This window comes from Scyliorhinus torazame, chromosome 1 (genome assembly GCF_047496885.1).
Source record: "Scyliorhinus torazame isolate Kashiwa2021f chromosome 1, sScyTor2.1, whole genome shotgun sequence".
NCBI classification, from domain to species: Eukaryota; Metazoa; Chordata; class Chondrichthyes; order Carcharhiniformes; family Scyliorhinidae; genus Scyliorhinus; species Scyliorhinus torazame.
This window is the reverse complement of record NC_092707.1, coordinates 107,056,003-107,073,309: the sequence shown is the minus strand read 5'-3', so window position 1 is coordinate 107,073,309 and position 17,307 is coordinate 107,056,003. Positions and strand designations below refer to the sequence as shown.

The following is a 17,307-nucleotide window of genomic DNA, read 5'->3' as shown; positions in this document are numbered from 1 at the left end:
GAATTGTTGGCAGAGGCAAAGATTACCTGAAGGAAGGCATTAGAGGTCACCCAGGTAGAGAAAGTGCTGAAAGGGGGCGGTGCAGCTGCAGAACAAGCAAGCAGGCAAGGTCCATCAGGTTTGGTGGGAAATTGCTGACAGTCGTGGCGCCAAAGGTGAAGGCGCAGAAAGTGACGACCAAAGAGGATCAGAGCAAAAGAGAGTGCAGAGATATAGGGAATTTAGTCCATAGACCAGGAGCGATGAAGATTGCCACCAATGTTGGGGAGATAATTCCCAGGAGAGCTGTACATTCAGGGAAGCTACATGTTATGCCGACAATAGGCAGGTGCACATTAGGAGAAAATGCAAGATGAGGCAACCACAGGCGACCATAAAAAAAAAATCAGACTCCAGAACACAGTGTTGAGAATAACTCTGAAGCCAGAGTTTTGCAAACTTTTTTTCCTGCGACCCACTTTTACCACAAAATGAAGCCCACGACCTCGTCAGCAACAACAGAAAAATTGCGACAGGCATTCGCCACCCACGGCAGCACAGTGGTTAGCACAGTGCCAGGGTCCCAGGTTTGATTCCCGGCTTGGGTCACTGTGTATGCGGAGTCTGCACGTTCTCCCCGTGTCTGTGTGGGTTTCCTCCGGGTGCTCTGGTTTCCTCCCACGAGCCCCGAAAGATGTGCTGTTAGGTAATTTGGACATTCTGAATTCTCCCTCTGTGCACCCGAACAGGTGCCGGAATGTGGCGACTAGGGGCTTTTCATAGTAACTTCATTGCAGTGATAATGAAAGCCTCCTTATGAAAATAAAGATTATTATTAGTATGAATTGGTGACTACAAACTAACAGTGAATCAATCAGTCAAATCGGACTGATATCCAATACCAAGAATTGAAGATTTATACACTACATTAGCAGGAGCTTAACTTACGCGAAACTTGATATGAGTCATGCATACCAATAATTAGAGTTAGACAAAATATCCAGGGAATTTGTTACGATAAACACCAACAAAGACATATACCAGTATTCCTGCCCACCCTTCGGAATCTCATCTGCGTGTGTGATTCTCTAGCACACGATGGAAAGTTCACTACAGGACCTACCCAAGGTGGATGTCTATCTAAGATGACAGGAGCGTCCAAAGAGGTGCACTTAGCAAGTCTTGAAGAGTTTTTAAAAGATTTAAGAAGGCTGGAGTAAGGCTGAAAAGAGAAAAATGTACATTCCAAGCTCATGAAGTGACGTACTTTGGACTTAAGGTAGATGATAAAGAGCTGCACCCTATGGAGGGGATCAAAAAGAAGCCTTTGAACAAGTTAAACAAAACTTTACAGTCATCTAATCTCTTGGGCCATTTTGACCTATCAAAATAGCGAATTCTTACCTAATATGTGAGATTATGGAATGGGTGTGGTTTTAGTGCATAAGATGTAAAATGGTGCAGAAAGGCCTAATCCTCAAGGACTCTGACCGGTGCTGAACAAAATGACTCTAAAACTGAAAAGGAGGGGCCTTCAATTCCTTGGGCGAGCGCTGTTCAGCCCTGGCCCCCACAAATGGGGACCAGATGGAACGGCACTCATGGGGGTCTCCCAGGGTATTGGAGGCCCCCAGGTGCATGCCTTTGGGCAGGGTGGTGTCCTGGCACTGCTAGTGCCACTGAGGTACCCTGGCAGTTCCAGCCTGGCACCTTGGCAGTGCCACCTGGGTGCTGGACTGACACTGCCAGGATGACCAGGTGGCACTTCCAGCTGGCATGGGCACTGCTGGGTTGGCATTGCCAGGGTGCCACACTGGCATTTTCTTTTGCATGAGCGATCGGGCCGGGGATGCCCTGCGTGGATGTTAGGGGCGGGGTCCTTCCCACATTGTGTTCAGGCTGGGGAGGGTGGTGTTGGTCGTGAATCGCTTCAGGGGCCTCCGAGATTGGGATGCCATTTAAATGACGTCCTGAACTCTCGCCACACTGGAGAGTTCCGGCGAGCAGAGTTCCCCACTACGAGCTATGTGCCTCCTCGGCTGCACATTCCATGTTCAGGTCCCTTATACAACGCGAGCCGCGTTGAATAGCCATGTGTTTCTTGGCATTGTGAGTACTGGGAAACATGTGGTAAACGCGCTCGCTATGGGACTTTGTTCCCTTGAGGGAGAATTGTGCTTACAATCTTTTTTTAAAATGTTGATTTTTTTAAAAATTGAACAGGAGGGACTAACCTAGTTTTTTGGGATGAAAAAGTTCCAACAGTATGTCTATGGATGATATTTCATAGTCGATAATAACCACAAACTCCTGTTGGGGTTATTTAGGAAAGATAAGGCCATGCCCCCCAGTAGATCAGTGAGGGTCCAATGCTGGGCTTAATTGCTGACAGTCTATGAGTACATGTTTCAACATAAGCCGGGTACCCAAATTTCAAATACGGACATTTTGAGCCCCTACCTAGGAGCATACTGCCCCCACCAGTAGCACAGGAAATCATTCGTGCTTCATTAGGTGCATTGCTAGTGACGGCGTGACAGATCAAGATTTGGACAAAATAAACCCCTTTTTATCTCGAGTCAAGGAGATGGGGTGGGCGATAAATGCTGACCCAGCCAGCAACGCCCACATCCCCTGAACGAATAAAAAGAACATGGTTCTTCATGGCTGGCATCATGATAACAGGTCTGAGCAGTTACAACCTTTTCAGATAAGAAAAGACGAGTTATGTGGCATATTATTGTGGGGAGCAAGGGTGGTCATTCTCACTCCAACTAGAAAGCCATTATCACAAGAGTTACACAGTGCCCATCCTGGGATGACAAGGATGAAGATGTTCGCACGTGCGGTGGCCCTGGATGGATATCGACATAGAGAATTTGGTCAAACAATGTGACCAGTGTTAAATGCAGCAAAAATTGCCATCCGTGGCCCTAATGCAACCTTGGGAGTGGCTAGGTCGACTATGGGTGAAACTATATGTCGATTTCACAGGCTCATTCATAGCTGCATGTTCTTGTTTATTGTTGATGCTCACTCCAAGTCTTTGGACAGACACAAAATGAAGCCCACGACCTCGTCAGCAACAACAGAACAATTGCGACAGACAATCGCCACCCACGGGTTGACCAAGGGCAGCACGGTAGCACAGTGGTTAGCACTGTTGCTTCACAGCGCCAGGGACCCGGGTTCGATTCCCAGCTTGGGTCACTGTCTGTGTGGAGTCTACACGTTCTCCCCGTGCCTGCGTGGGTTTCCTCCGGGTGCTCCGGTTTCCTCCCACAAGTCCCCAAAGACGTGCTTGTTAGGTGAATTGGACATTCTGAATTCTCCCTCAGTGTACCCGAACAGGTGCCGGAATGTGGAGACTAGGGGGTTTTCACTAACTTCATTGCAGTGTTAATGTAAGCCTACTTGTGACAATAATAAAGATTAAGATTAAGATTCTGGTCTGAGATAATGGGACTGCTTTTACAAGTGAAGAAGTCCAACATATTCAGACCATTACCTACCACCTTGCTTCAAATAGACTGGCTGAGAGAGCCGTCTGAACATTCAAAGTCACCATGAAGAAAGAGTCATCAGCCCCTCCACAACTCAGACTGGCCTGCTTCCTGTTCACCTGTCGAACAACACCTCATATCACCACAGATGTTACACCTGCCAAGTTGCTAATGGGCAGATGCATTAGGACACGGTTGGACTTTATATTTCCGAATTTGGCGGGGAGGGTGGCGGCTATGCAGAACGCGCAGAAGAAACATCACAATTCGAGAAAACCTGAAAGGACATTTGAAGTGGACGATTTGGCATATGTGAAGAATTTTGGGGCTGGTCCAAATTGGATCCCTGGAACGGTCGTGGCCAAAATAGGTCCAGTGTCTTATGGGATAGAAGCCCAAAGAAAAAAAGGATGAAAAAATACATGGACCATTTGAGAAGAAGAGGACCACACACAGAACCAGTGGCACAGCCCGGCCCTTGTAGACTTGTCAGTGAGATGACTATGGATGAAAGTAATACTGTAGCAATCGACCCCGGGAAAGAACCCAGAAATGCTCCAGGGGGAACTGAAGAAACTATCTGCATGAGTGCATCTTCACAAATCCAGGGCCAACCAATTGAGGTTCAAACCACAGTTATCTCTACTGCCGTCAGTGAATCGCATCGCTCTCAAAGGATCAAGAAGTCCCCGGAGCAACTTACCTTATAAGAGACTGTGTTGAGATTCATTTGTTGTATAATATTGTAATAGATCCATTGTTATTGTAATGTGTTAATCAGGGACTTAAAAGTTTATTGGATAAGCATATGGATGATAATGGCATAGTGTAGGTTAGATGGCTTTTGTTTCGGTGCAACATCGTGGGCCGAAGGGCCTGTACTGCGCTGTATCGTTCTATGTTCTATGTTAACGGGGGAGAGATGTGGTAGTGTGTACCTTTAAGGGTGTGTGTTCCTGGAGGGACCCGATCGGCCAATCAGGCTGGAGCATGCAAACCTTGGGGGCTGGGTGTGGGTTTCCCAGTTAGATGGGTGTGGGTTTCCCAGTTAGATATGAGTTTGGAGCCTAGAACAAGGTCACCTTTTATCTCATTCTCTGGGCGTGACCCAACCGGATGTGTCGCGCAGGCGCGAATCCGAGTGAGCTGGTTAGATTGCGGGAGAGTCCGAACTCGGAATCCGCACCAGGTGTCGATCGGTTTCCAATCTAACCGGCCCTCTCCCGTTGGCAAGAACCAGATCCCGCCGTGACAAAACGATAAACCAATAATCACCAATTAAGGTCAATCTTCATCCCATTAATGGGAAGGAACCCCTATTACATGGCTCCCTATGATCTAACCAGCAACACAGCGAGTGATCCTGTTTAAAAACGTGAAGCTAATGCAATGGCTGCTGTAGGGATCGGTGGTAGTGAGTAGCCATTCCCTCCCACTCAACCATTCCCCCACCCACTCATTCTGTGACACCCCTGCCCCCAATTGCCCAGTTTCAACCTCCCGGGGTCTGTGTTACATCACTCCAGGATGATGGGCCTGTGTCGGCACTGTCATTGGGTCAATATACAAGGCAAGAGGGTGATGATAATCGCTGTGAGCTGAGCTCTGGTGCTCCCAGATCTATGCCATAGTCTGGCCTGTCTGTCTGCTGACAGGGCGCTCACACTCAACACCTGCACGTGGTGTGCCTCGGGGTGGGAGCGGGGCCAAATCCAAGACCATCATGCCTGGGGGGCTGAGGCTTGGGAACAGCAACTGGGGGACGCGGCTGTAGGCCGAACCACAGTGCGAATTAACGTGACAGAGGCTTCACATGTCACAAGTGTTATGTGTTTTAATGGTGAACAATCGTGACCCTAACTATCCCGAGCTACTGATGATGCCCTCCCCCAAACCCTCCTTCAATGCCCTCTCAGTGATCCTGTATTTGCTTAGCCCTCCGTGCTCTGCTCTTATGTCTAAGTGTATCCCCAGGATGTACATCAGAGGTGGAGGCAGCCTGCTGGTTACCGTAACCTGTGGCCTTAATGCCCCTGGCGGGTATCCTCTGGAGGACCTGGGTGATGCACAATCTATTGCACAAAGACGAGAGTTGAATACAACTGATGCTTTATTGCTCTAAGATGTGTGGCATCCCACAGCAGCTGGCGAAATGGCTGCTGCACGGAGGACACACATATTTATACTCCGCCTACTGGGCGGAGCCAGCAGGAAGGGGCTACCATCGTACCTGTAGTACAGGTTCTACCATACATCACCTAATATAGGTGCAACAGTGGTTTACCACATTCACCCCCTGTTAAAATTGAGTCCGGCGGGGGTGGTGGAGAACTATGTACAACAACTGAAGTTTATATGTACAATTTTTGTGAGAAAAAAATGTCTTTTGACATTTTGATACTAGGGGGCATAGGTTTAAGGTGCGAGGGGCAAGGTTTAGAGTAGATGTATGAGGCAAGTTTTTTACACAGAGGGTAGTGGGTGCCTGGAACTCGCTGCCGGAGGAGGTGGTGGAAGCAGGGACGATAGTGACATTTAAGGGGCATCTTGACAAATACATGAATAGGATGGGAATAGAGGGATATGGACCCAGGAAGTGTAGAAGATTGTAGTTTAGTCAGGCAGCATGGTCGGCACGGGCTTGGAGGGCCGAAGGGCCTGTTCCTGTGCTGTACTTTTCTTTGTTCTTTGTTCTTTGAAGTCCAGTGGACCAGTTAGAGATTCAACCAGTCCGGGGCCTTGACGTGCCGCTGGGAGCGATGCAGTGGTGGCGGTGATGCCGAAGCTGGTCGAGTCTTCGGTGATTCCGGGAGCGTGCCAAAATCCTCTTCATCCTTGGGGGGGTTGCTGCTGGGAGCGCCGGGGGAGGGGAGGGTGGCGCCAGGCCGGAGGGGTGTGTGTGTGGGGAACCTGCTGGTGCCAGGTCCCTGAGGGAGACAGTATCTTGGCGGCCGACGGGGTACGCCATGTAGGCATACTGGGGGTTCGAATGGAGCAACTGCACCCTCTCCACCAACGGGTCCGCCTTGTGGATTCGGACGTATCTACGGAGAAGGACGGGTCCTGGAGCTGCGAGCCAAGTTGGGAGCGACACCCCGGATGTGGACTTCCTGGGAAAGGCAAAGAGACGCTCATGGGGTGTGTTGTTAGTGGCGGTGCACAGTAGTGACCGAATGGAGTGTAGTGCATCAAGGAGGACCTCCTGCCAGCGGTAGGCCGGGAGGTTCCTGGACCATAGGACCAGTTGGACGGCCCTCCATACCGTCCTGTTCTCCCTCTCTACCTGTCCGTTTCCCCGGGGGATATAGCTTGTCATCCTGCTGGAGGCGATACCGCTGCGGAGCAGGAACTGACGTAGCTCATTGCTCATGAATGATGATCCCCTGTCAATGTGGATGTAGGCGGGGAAACCGAACAGAGCGAAGATTGTGTTGAGGGCTTTGATGACGGTGGCAGACATCATGTCGGGGCATGGGATGGTGAAGGGGAATCTGGAGTATTCATCGACCACACTGAGAAAATACGTGTTAAGGTTCTTAGAGGGGAGGGGCCCTTTGAAATCCACGCTGAGGCGCCCAAAGGGGCGGGAGGCCTTCACCAGGCACGCATGATCCGGCTAGTAGAAGTGTGGCTTGCGCTCCGCACAGACCTGGCAGTCCCTGGTGATTATCCGTACTTCCTCGACGGAGTAGAGCAGATTGCGGGCCTTTATAAAATGGTACAACCGTGTGACTCCCGGGTGACAAAGGCTGTCGTGCAGGGCCTGGAGTCGGTCTACTTGTGCGCTGGCGCATGTACCTCGGGATAGGGCGTCTGGGGGCTCATTGAGCTTGCCGGGGCGATACAAAATCTCGGAGTTGTAGGTGGAGAGCTCGATCCTCCACCTCAAGATCTTATCATTCTTGATCTTGCCGCGCTGTGTGTTATTGAACATTAAGGCTACCGATCGTTGGTCAGTGAGGAGAGTGAATCTCCTGCCGGCCAGGTAATGCCTCCAATGCCGCACAGCTTCAACGATGGCATGGGCCTCTTTTTCGACGGATGCGTGCTGAATTTCTGAGGCATGAAGGGTGCGGGAAAAGAATGCCATGGGTCTGCCTGCCTGATTGAGGGTGGCGGCTACGGCGACGTCTAATGCGTCGCTCTCCACTTGAAAGGCAGCGCTCCGCTACTGCGTGCATCCTGGCCTTGGTGATATCGGCTCTGTTACGGGCGAAGGCCTGTTGAGCCTCGGCCGCCTGGGGAAAATGGATGGACTGTATGAGTGGGCGGGCCTTGTCTGCATTGTTTGGGACCCACTGGGCGTAGTATGAAAAGAACCCCAGGCAGCGTTTGAGGGTCTTGGGGCAGTGGGAGAGGGGGAGCTCCATGAGGGGGCGCATGTGGTCGGGATCGGGCCCCAGAACTCCGTTCTGGACCATATAGCCGAGGATGGCTAAGCGGTTTGTGCTGAACACACACTTCTCCTTGTTGTAGGTGAGGTTTAGGAGTGTGGCGGTGCAGAGAAATTTGGCAAGGTTGGCATCGTGGTCCTGCTGGTCATGGCCGCAGATGGTGATGTTGTCTAGGTACGGAAAGGTGGCCCGCAAACCGTACGGTCGACCATTCAGTCCATCTCCCTTTGGAAGACCGAGACCCCGTTGGTGACGCCGAAGGGAACCCTGAGGAAGTGATAGAGGCGACCATCTGCCTCGAAGACAGTGTATGGGCAGTCCGCTTTACGGATGGGGAGCTGGTGGTAGGCGGATTTGAGGTCTACCGTTGAGAAGACCCGGTACTGTGCAATCTGATTGACCAAATCAGATATGCGTGGGAGGGGGTATGCGCCAAGCTGCGTGTACCGACTGATGGTCTGGCTGTAGTCCACGGCCATTATGTGTTTCTTCCCAGTTTTAACTACTACCACTTGGGCTCTCCAGGGGCTGTTGCTGGCCTCGATGATGCCTTCCCGAAGCAGCCACTGGACCTCGGACCTGATGAAGGTCCTGTCCTGGGCGCTGTACCGTCTGCTCCTGGTGGCAATCCGGGGTTAGATTCGCGAAGAGGGAAGGTGGATCAACCTTTAGGGTCGCGAGGCCGCACACAGTAAGGGGTGGTAGGGGCCCGCTGAATTTCAGGGTTAGGCTCTGGAGGTTACACTGGAAGTCCAGGCCGAGTAGTAGGGCAGCGCAGAGATTAGGGAGGACATAGAGGCGGAAGCCGCTGAATTGAGTCCCTTTACAAAGATGGCGCCGGTGCGAGGCGACTCTCTGCGAGCTCTCACAAACAGATCTACTTTTTACTTAACTTATACTCGTTCTAATCTTTTAAAATTTAATTCTAAACCTAACATTATTACTAACCTCTCTCTTTTATCCTCTCTTGTAGGCTTGAACATCATCCGAGGCCCTTGGAGACCTTTTGACCTGACCCGACCTGACCTCCGCAACCTGGAAGAAGATCGGGCCCAAACCGGAAGTGAAGCCCCAACCTCGATTTGGAGCCGACCCGGACCTCGGAGCTCCAAACCCGGCCTAACTACCGACGCCAGCCCCCGGATCGCCTTGCCCAGTCCCCGGAGCTCCCGACCCGACCCCCGACGGCAAGACCCGGCCCAACGTGACGCCGAGAGACCCGCCCAGCGACCCGACCTACCTGGTGATGGAAGAAAGAAAAATCCACGCGGAGGCCCGACCGGGCCCACTTCAAGATCCGACCCCAGGAGCGCCCAGGCAGGGAACAGACCACGGCACCCAGCCCAACCTGCCTCAGGATGCCCCTGCCCACGACCCAGGACCCCCAAAACGGCGGAGACCCCGCGCGAGGACCCGAACGCGCTGCAAGGTATTTTCGCGCCTGCAGAACGCCGGGACCCATCCAGATCGCAAACATGCCCCCCTAGCAACCCCTCTCCCTCAACCAGCACCCGGGACCCTGCCAGACGCGACCCCAGATACGTAGACAGCGCCCTGGTCCCCGCCAGCGCCCTGGACCCCGCCAGGCGCAACCACCTACCTTCCACAAGAGCTGACATCGGCCATCGGATCCCAGGATCATCCAGCAGCAGCCGCCGACCGAGGAAGCGAGGGAAACGTGGCGGTCTGCAGGTTAGACTGAAGCAACGCGGTTTCAAGACCCCTCTCCCCAGCATACTCCTGGCAAACGTCCAAGCGATTGAAAACAAGCTGGATGAACTTAACGCCAGACTTACCTCTGAGGGAAGTAAGAGACTGCTGTGTGCTCTATTTCACAGAGACATGGCTCACCCCCGCCTCACCGGACTGTGCCATACAACCTGTAGGCTTCTCAATTCACCGGGCGGACCGCACGGCATCATCAGGCAAAGCGAAGGGTGGAGGGGTTTGCCTCCTCATCGACTCCTCCTGGTGCTTGGATGTGGCGACTATGGCAACCTACTGCTCCCCAGACCTGGAATACCAGATCGTGAAGTGCCGCCCATATTATCTTCCACGCGAGTTCACTTCAGCCATCATCACAGCGGTCTACATCCCACCTCAGCCAGTAGTGAGGAAGGCGTTGGACGAACTATACACAGTAATAAACAACTACGAAACAGAACACCCGGAGGCCTTGTTCATCGTGGCCAGAGACTTCAACAAGGCCAACCTCAAGAGTGTACTGCCAAAATTCCACCAGCACATCTCCTGTCCCACCAGGGACGACAACATTCTTGACCACTGCTATTCAAAAATCAAGGGCGCCTACCGTTCCATCCCCCGACCGCACTTTGGGAAATCAGACCATAAGACGGTGCTCCTTCTCCCGGCATACAAGCAGAAACTCAAGCGGGAGAATCCAGCTAAGAAGGTTGTGCAGTGCTGGTCCGAGGAGACAGAATAGCTCTTACGTGACTGCTTAGAGACAGTGGACTGGTCCATATTTAAGAACTCAGCGACCAACTTATATGAGTATGCCACCACCGTCACAGACTTCATCAGCAAATGTGTGGACGACTGCGTGCCAAAGAAAGCAGTACGTGCGTTCCCCAACCGGAAACCATGGCTCAATCGCGAGATTGACTCCCTACTGAAGGACAGATCTGAGGCGTTCAAGGCAGACGACCCTGACCTATACAAGAAATCCAGGTACGACCTCCGCAAAGCCATCTGGAATGCCAAGAGAGAATATCAAACCAAGCTAGAGTCACAGACAGACTCTCGGCGGTTGTGGCAAGGACTAAACAACATAACGGGCTACAAAGCGAAGCCGAACAGTATCTCTGGCAGCAGCGCACCCCTCCCCGATGAACTCAATGCATTCTATGCTCGGTTCGAGCAGGTAACCAACAATCCGCTGGCGAGTGCCCCAGCAGCCCATAATTCACCCATACCCGCCATCACAGCTTCCGAAGTCAGATTGGCCTTCCTGAAAGTGAACCCTCGGAAGGCGGCGGGCCCAGACGGGATCCCTGGTCGTGCACTCAGAGCCTGCGTGGACCAGCTGGTAGAGGTATTCACGGACATCTTTAACCTGTCCCTACTCCACTCCGAGGTCCCCACCTGCTTCAAGAAGACCACCATCATACCGGTACCAAAGAAGAACCAGGCAACGTGCCTCAATGACTACCGACCAGTGGCCCTGACTTCAGTCGTAATGAAGTGCTTCGAGAGGTTGATCATGAAGCGCATCACCTCCATACTCCCAGAACGCCTTGATCCACTGCAATTCGCATACCACTGCAACCGGTCCACATCAGACACCATTTCCCTGGCCCTACACTCATCCCTAGAGCGTCTCGAAAACAAGGACTCCTACATTAGACTCCTATTTATTGACTACAGATCCGCCTTCAACACCATAATCCAAGCCAAGCTCATATCAAAGCTCCAAAACCTAGGACTTGGCTCCCCACTCTGCAACTGGATCCTCGATTTTCTGACCAACAGACCACAATCAGTAAGAATGAACAACAACACCTCCTCCACAAAAGTCCTCAACACCGGCGCCCCGCAAGGCTGCGTACTTAGCCCCCTACTCTACTCCCTGTACACTCACGACTGCATGGCAAAACTTGGTTCCAACTCCATCTACAGGTTTGCTGATGATAGGACCATAGTGGGCCGGATCTCGAATAACGATGAGTCCGAATACAGGAGGGAGATAGAGAACCTAGTGGAGTGGTGTAGCGACAACAATCTCTCCCTCAATGCCAGCAAAACTAAAGAGCTGGTCATTGACTTCAGGAAGCAAAGTACTGTACACACCCCTGTCAGCATCAACGGGGCCGAGGTGGAGATGGTTAGCAGTTTCAAATTCCTAGGGGTGCACATCTCCAAAAATCTGTCCTGGTCCACCCACGTCGACGCTACCACCAAGAAAGCACAACAGCGCCTATACTTCCTCAGGAAACTAAGGAAATTCGGCATGTCCACATTAACCCTTACCAACTTTTACAGATGCACCATAGAAAGCATCCTATCGGGCTGCATCACAGCCTGGTATGGCAACTGCTCAGCACAGGACTGCAAGAAACTTCAGAGTCGTGAACACAGCCCAGTCCACCACACGAACCTGCCTCCCATCCATTGACTCCATCTACACCTCCCGCTGCCTGGGGAAAGCGGGCAGTATAATCAAAGATCCCTCCCACCCGGCTTACTCACTCTTCCAACTTCTTCCATCGGGCAGGAGATACAGAAGTCTGAGTACACGCACAAACAGACTCAAAAACAGCTTCTTCCCCACTGTCACCAGACTCCTAAATGACCCTCTTATGGACTGATTTAATTAACACTACACCCTGTATGCTTCATCTGATGCCAGTGCTTGTGTAGTTACATTGTATATGTTGTGTTGCCCTATTATGTATTTTCTTTTATTCCCTTTTCTTCCCATGTACTTAATGATCTATTGAGCTGCTCGCAGAAAAATACTTTTCACTGTACCTCGGTACACGTGACAATAAACAAATCCAATCCAATTCTATGCCCTGGACCGTGAGTGTGACTATACAGTACCCCCAGGTCGCCACGGAATGGGATCCGGAGGCCAGGGAGATTCTTTGATTGGCGGGGTGTACCGCGAGGGAGAAGTGCCTTACCGTATCCGGGTGGATGAAGCTTTTGGTGCTCCCGAAGTCCAGCAGGCAAGAGGTCACGTGTCCATCGATTTTAACGCTGGTCGATGTGGTAGCCAGGTTGTGCGGACGAGACTGATCGATGGTCACTGAGGCGAGTCGTGGTTGGTCGTCGCTGGTGTCGGATGATGGGGTGCCCGGGGGGGCATGCGTCCTGGAGCGCTGGTGGTGCCCATGTGCCCTGGGGGAGACAAGATGGCGGTGCCTGAAGATCTTGGGGAGGACAAAATGGCGATGCCCATGGGCCGCACGTGTTGCGCTGAGGGGAAGATGGTGGCGCCCACTGGCCGCGCGTGGTCTGAGGGGGAGAAGATGGTGGCACCCACTGGCCGCACGTGGTCCGGGGAGGTGAAGATGGCGGCGCCCATTGTCCGTAAACAAGGGGGGTGGGGGCCTGGCACACCGCGGTGAAGTGCCCCTTCTTACCACAAGCCTTACAAAGAGCAGCGCGGGCCAGGCAGCATTGGTGGGGGTATTTCTGCTGGCCGCAAAAGTAACATCGGGGACCCCCGGGATTCGCTGGCTGGCGTGTGGCGCAGGCGTATTGGCTGGTTAAGGCCCCCGCTGGGGCTGCCGTCTTTGGGGTCCATGATGCGTAGTAGGGGTGGTCCGCGCGGCTGGGGGTGTAGGCCTGGATATTGCGCGAGGGGACCGTCATAGAGAGCGCTAGCTTCTTTGTCTCTGTGAGATCGAGTGTGGCCCCCTCTAGAAGTCGCTGGCGTATGAAGTCCGACCCAATCCCCGTAACAAAAGCGTCCCGCATAAGGAGGTTTGACTGTTCCGTGGCCGTAACGGCCTGACAGACACAGTCCCGGACTAGTGGGATTAGGGCCCGCCAGAAGTCTTCTATGGACTCACCAGGGCGTTGAGAGCGAGTGGCGAGTATGTGCCTGGCGAAGGGCGTGTTCGTCTTCTGGGCGTAATTTTCTTTGAGTAGTGTCATGGCTTCGGTGTAGTTTGGCGCGTCCTGGATCAGTGGAAAGACGTTGGAGCTCAACCTCAAGTACAGGATCTGTATTTTCTGAGCCTCCGGAACAGGGCTTGGCGCCGAGTTGATGTACACCTCGAAACAAGCTAGTCAGTGCTGAAAGTCCTTTTTGGCATCGCTTGATTGCGGATCCACTGCAGGCGATCCGGCTTGATACGGAGATCCATCTTCTGAAAATCTTAGAGCAATAAATTGATGCACGATCAATTGCACAAGACGAGAGTTGAATACAACTGAGGCTTTATTGCTCTAAGATGTGTGGCCTCCGACAGCAGCTGGCGAAATGGCTGCTGCACGGAGGACACACATATTTATACTCTGCCTACTGGGCGGAGCCAGCAGGCAGGGACTACCGTCGTACCTGTAGTACAGGTCCTACCTTACATCACCTAATATAGGTGCAACAGTGGTTTACCACACTGGGGTAGAGGGTCCCAGCTGACTTGCCGGTGGCACATGCCTCGCAATGCCACCCTGTTCCACCCATTGACTCTGAGATGCACTGTTGTCAGGAGCCATCACTCAGGAAAGCTGGTGACCGCCATCGTCTCCCTGTATGGAGGCTCTGGGTCAGCCTCCAGCGCTCCCTCCTCCCGGTCAGTGCCAGTAGGGCCCTCCCCTGTCAGCAGAACAGTCCCCCCCCCTCTCATCCCCTCCCTCCCTCACTAACAAAACAACAATCATAACCCACCATAACAAACAAGTCACCTGCTCTCTCCCCCCCCCCCCCCCACTGCTCGCCACCCACTGCGCTTCTGTGAGCTCGCCCGGCCAGCTAACCTGGTAGCCCCTGCCCATGGCGCCAAGCATTCTACCCCCCACTGATCTCCCTCCCCTCCCACTTGAACATACATATGCAAATTACAATCCCCAACAAACACAAAGAAGAAAATTCCACCCACCATCCCCCAATTAGAACAAAGTTAACCCACATACAACACTGAGAAACGGCCCAAAACTTGGCACAAAACCAATACATTCAAAACCCAAAATGAAAAGAAATTAAGCAGCACAAGTACAGAATTACCTGTCCCCAAGTTCAATGTCCTCCATCACCTGCCAGTCCCCTGTCTTTCGCAAAGTTCATTGCCTCCTCCGACAATGCAAAATAGAGTTCTTGACCTTCATAGGTGATCCACAAACTAGCTGGGGACTGCAGGCCAAACTTCACCCCCTTTCTAAAGAGGGCCGATTTTACTTTGTTGAAGCTCGCCCTTCTCTTAGCCAGTTCTGCACCCAAGTGCTGGGAAATGCGCAGATCATTGCCTTCCCATTTGCAGCTCCTCGTCTGCCTGGCCCAGCTCAAGATCTGCTCCTTGTCCAGGAACTGGTGCAATCGCACCACCATTGCCCTCGGCGGCTCATTCATCCGTGGCTTCCTCGCAAGCGCTCTGTGCGCCCTGTCCACCTCCAAGGGCCGAGGAAACACACTTTCTCCCATCAGCTTCTTGAGCATATGCGCCACGTATGCCCCCGTGTCCGATTGCTCAATACCCTCCGGGAGACCAACGATCCTCAGGTTCTGCCTGCGCGACATGTTCTCAACATCTTCCACCTCCTCTTGCAGCCTTTTCTGGTGGTCTCTCATCAGCCCCATCTCCGCCACCATCACGGTTAGCTGGTCCTTGTGCTCAGCCACCACCTCTTCCACCTTCTTGATCACCTGTCCCTAGGCTTCCAATCTATGCTCCAGCCGGTCAATCCCCGTCCTAATCGGGTCCAGGTACTCTTACCTTTGCTTGGCAAAGCTCTCCTGGAGGAGGTTCACCTGCTGCTCCGTTGACCACTGGGCCGGCAATCCCAGTCCCTGAGCCTTCGCCATGTTTTCCTGTGCCATTGACTCCACTCCCATCTTTGCCCGATAATCTCTTCTTTTCAGACCACGTCTGGTCCGCGATTCCATAAATCGGTGGGGAATTCTTCTTCTCTTCTTCACCAGCCTCCACTTTTACCACTCAAATCCCCCACGTCGGGGAAAATGGTCCCAAAGGTCCACCACGAGCGGGAGCTACCAAATAACTGACCTCTCACTCCATGGCCGCCTCCGGAAGTCTCTGGTGTACAGTTTCTTAATGCCCATCATCACCTTTTTAACCACCTGACTGAGGACATGAGAATTTCAAGTAGATGTTTATTGGGAAAACTACTGAGAGTATTCATATATCGAGATTGTACGGGTACTTCCTGAACCTGAATTCTGAGCAAGACTCAAACAAAACTAGCATTGAGTAAATGTGTGAAAATCTGATGTTGTGATGAAGCTTCAGATCAATAAGTTACACAGCATCAGGAGGCCGCTATGGCCTGTCACTCAGACACTCTGTTAAAACTGGGTTGCCTCCACATGATACATCTGGATCATAAATTGGAATGTTAGCTGCAACCAAAAGTCTGCACTGCAGCTTCATTACACTGGGGTTGAGATTCATTCCACAGCACCTCACCTTGGGTTTTAGCAATTACTTTTTAGCCAGGCATACAGCTATTTTTCACTGCAGCATTGCACCGATAAACACAGCGTGTAAGAGACATCATTGCACACCTGCTCCAAAGTGCACAACCAGTTTGTGATGCATGGTTATTTACATGGCCATTTTGTGAGGAATTATGGACTGAAAGTGGTTGATGTCAGCATTGGGGACAGTGTATGTTACCCGAATATAAAGAGAAGATCAGTATCAAGCATTCTCAGGACATGTTGAGTGAGGGGTAGATATTACTCTGACCAGCTCCAGGTGAGGTTCCCCAAAGGTTGTTGCCCCAGACGTGACATCTTGATTTGTCACCGTCCAGCTAGGATATGCCCCCAAATTGTTACAAACACAGGCAGTCAACCTCCACCCCCCCCACCTCTGCTGGTAAGCTACAAGGTTTCCAGTGGTACCTCCACCTGACTCAGTCGTTATGTTTAAAAAGGAGCCAATTTAACCAAGCTTTCTTGTGTTAAAGATAGAGAGTGAGTTTAAACACATGCATCTACATTAATACAGATTAGAAGCATGGGCATTTGGGCAGCACGGTAGGATTGTGGATAGCACAATTGCTTCACAGCTCCGGGGTCCCAGGTTCGATTCTGGCTTGGGTCACTGTCTGTGCGGAGTCTGCACATCCTCCCCGTGTGTGCGTGGGTTTCCTCCGGGTACTCCGGTTTCGTCCCACAGTCCAAAGATGTGCAGGTTAGGTGGATTGGCCATGATAAATTGCCCTTAGTATCCAAAATTGACCTTAGTGTTGGGTGCGGTTACTGGGTTATGGGGATAGGGGGGAGGTGTTGACCTTGGGTAGCGTGCTCTTTCCAAGAGCCGGTGCAGACTCGATGGGCCGAATGGCCTCCTTCTGCACTGTAAATTCTATGATAATCTATGAGAAGTGGAAATGGAGTCTAATAATAAGTAAATATAAATGAAAAGCTACAAGGAATAGTTGACTTGATTCCAGTAAGGTTGACTTTGGTAGGTGGATGGTTGGTTCTTTGATTCTAATGTTCTGTATTTGGTAGAGAGATTTCAGTTCTCTTTCCAGCTGTGATACTCATGCTGCATGGTTGACTTCTCCAGTCAGAGAGGGTTTTGAGATACTCCTGCAAAGGTGACTATTTCTGTGGGGGCGCTGCTGTGTCACGCACCTTCAGTGTGAAAGACATACAACTGCTTAACCTCACAGCACACACAGACTTACCGACAGACAGACACTGGGGCAGCTCTTTCAGATCGCTTTTAACCTCTTCTTTGTGTACTCTGAGTGGAAACCGGAATCCACTT

The 17,307-nt window shown here is 51.9% G+C and overlaps 1 protein-coding gene and 1 long non-coding RNA gene across 2 annotated transcripts in view; one reads left to right on the top strand and one right to left on the bottom strand.

Moving 5' to 3' along the window:
• Positions 1 to 17,307, bottom strand: part of LOC140410780 (leucine-rich repeat-containing protein 75B-like) — a 394,334-nt gene that overhangs the window by 139,068 nt on the left and 237,959 nt on the right. The gene's annotated exons all lie outside the window — the stretch shown is intronic.
• The window catches only part of LOC140410788 (uncharacterized), a 139,027-nt gene continuing 130,580 nt past the window's right edge, over positions 8,861 to 17,307 (top strand). Inside the window, exon 1 of the long non-coding RNA XR_011940737.1 lies at positions 8,861 to 9,305. This is a non-coding gene — a long non-coding RNA (uncharacterized lncRNA). The remainder of the gene's footprint in view (positions 9,306 to 17,307) is intronic.